The following is a 2,395-nucleotide window of genomic DNA, read 5'->3' as shown; positions in this document are numbered from 1 at the left end:
AACAAGAGCGAAACTCCGTCTCAAAAAAAAAAAAAAAAAAATCAAATATAATCTGGACTATTACACTCAGTGCAATTTGTCCCACTATTGGTCGTGTTGACCATTTAAAATATTCTGAGGATGCTCTTTTAGATCTCATGATTTACCACATTTCCTCTGTGTTTCATTTTTTAAAATAAGAGTATGTAGTAAGTTAAACAACAATTTTCTCTCCTTCTATGTCTTTTTAAATGATATGAATACATTTCTGATCTTTCTATTTGTTTGGCAACTTTACTTTTATTCTATTCAAATTTATTTTAACCATTTTCATTCTATTTGCATCTCATTTTTTTCCTTAACAAGTTACTATGATATTTTGTTCTTTCAAAAAACATCAACCATCTTGGTAAGATCTTAGGGGGAGTTGACATACCTGAGCTACTCTTCTCTTTTTTTCCTTCATATTGTCTTTTTTTTTTTTAACTTACAGATTTCAGTTATTTTTTGAAAAAATAGAGATGGGTCTTGCTATGTTGCCCATGCTGGTCTTGAGCTCTGGGCTTCAAGTGTTCCTCCCACCTTCAGCTTGCCCAAGTGCTGGGATTACAGGAGTGAGTCACCGTTCCTGGCCCTCCTTTATAATGTCTTTAGTGAATTTCATTGTAGTCTTTCTTATAAGCAATGTTAACTTACATATCAGGCATTTTCCAGGCTTTCACAGTGAAACCATAAAAAATAGATTTTATGTTCATTCTCTTGTCACCACCGTGGAAGAAATGCTTTTCACCTTCTGCCATGAGTCTGAGGCCTCCCAAGCCAAGTGGAACTACATGTGCATTGCCATTGCAATTTCTCTTCTCATGATTCTGATGTGTGCTATGGCTACTTAAGGAGTATACAAACAACACGCAGCCTGGATTATCCCATTCTTCTGTTACCAGATCTTTGATTTTGCCCCGAACACCTTGGTTGTGATCACTGTGCTTGTTTATCCAAACTCCATTCAGGAATACATACAACAACTGCCTCCTAATTTTCCCTACAGAGATGATGTCATATCAGTGAATACTACCTGTTTGGTCCTTATTCTTCTGTTTATTAGCATTGTTTTGACTTTTAAGGGTTACTTGATTAGCTGTGTTTGGAACTACTACCTATACATCAATGGCAGGAACTCCTCTGATGTCCTGGTTTACTTTACCAGCAATGACAATACAGTGCTGCTACCCCTGTATGGTGATGCCACTGTGAATGGTGCTGCCAAGGAGCCGTCGCCACCTTACGTGTCTGCCTAAGCGGAGCTGAGGGCAGCAGCTTTACTTTTTTGACATCTGAGCAATAGTTCTGTTATTTCACTTTGCGATGAGCTCTCTGAGCTTGTTTGTTGCTGAAATGCTACTTTTAAGAATTTAGATGTTAGGTTGAAACCTGTACTTTTCAGCATATGCTTTACTCTAGACCACTGTGATAGATGAGCTGTAGAATTCTTTCTGTAGTATTCGGGGTGTAATGGACTTCACTAACCTTCCCTAGGCACTGAAACTTCCCCCAAATCTGATGGACCCAGAATCTGAGAAGTTCGCTTTTGTACCTGCTGGGCTTCAAAGTTAGGCAGTTAGTCATACTTTTTCTCTCTACTTCCTCTACTTTGAAAGTGTAAAATAAAACCAAAAGTAGACAACTTTTTCTCAAGCCATTCCAGTGTAGAGAGCAAACCTTATGAAAACAGGAATGTCAATTGTGTAATTATTGTTCTAATTAGGTAAATAGAAGTCCTTATATATGTATTACAAGAATTTGCCCCATAGTATCCCTTATGACTTAAGTTCAATGACAGTTTGCACTTGGTGGTAAGGGATTTTTCTCCATGGCCTAAATTAAGACCATTAGAAAGCGCTAGGCTGTGGGAGCAGTTAACCATCTGATGACTGTCTCATGCATCCGGGTCCAGGGACATGGGTGACTTGCCTCTTCTGTGTTAGAGGGTGGGGTGGGTGTGTTTGGCACTGTGTGGGATCTGCTTCTCCTCTCCTGGATTCACATCCCTACCCAGGGCCCGCTTTCACTAAGTATTCTGCCTTAGCCTGGTTCAAGGAGGTCATCCAGCTGACTTTATCAAGCAGAATTGGAATATATTTGATATACATTTGCCTGACAACATGGAAAACGGTTTTCCTCCTCCTTTCCCTCCAAGGTGCATTCTACCGCTTTGAACTTCCAAGTATACCTAGTGACCTTTTAAAATGTAAATGTTTTCAGAAAAATGAAGGTTGCTTTCCTTGTATGTGCTTTGACTATTACTTGACTACCTGAACTGCAAGGCATTTTTATATATTCATACGTTCCAAAGTCAGCAACTCTCCTGTTGGTTCATTATTGAATGTGCTATAAATGAAGTCTTTTTTTTTTTTTT

General features: G+C 38.7%; 1 protein-coding gene and 1 pseudogene across 4 annotated transcripts in view; both read left to right on the top strand.

Annotated features, from left to right (window-relative positions):
• LOC108318148 (methylcytosine dioxygenase TET1) overlaps positions 1-2,395 on the top strand; it is a 107,303-nt gene that overhangs the window by 71,053 nt on the left and 33,855 nt on the right. The gene's annotated exons all lie outside the window — the stretch shown is intronic.
• On the top strand, positions 737-1,409 carry LOC108318142 (annotated as a pseudogene).

This window comes from Cebus imitator, unplaced genomic scaffold (assembly GCF_001604975.1).
Source record: "Cebus imitator isolate Cc_AM_T3 unplaced genomic scaffold, Cebus_imitator-1.0 Scaffold215, whole genome shotgun sequence".
Classification (NCBI taxonomy): Eukaryota; Metazoa; Chordata; class Mammalia; order Primates; family Cebidae; genus Cebus; species Cebus imitator.
Note: the sequence above shows the minus strand (reverse complement) of the source record. Positions and strands in the feature narration are given on the sequence as shown.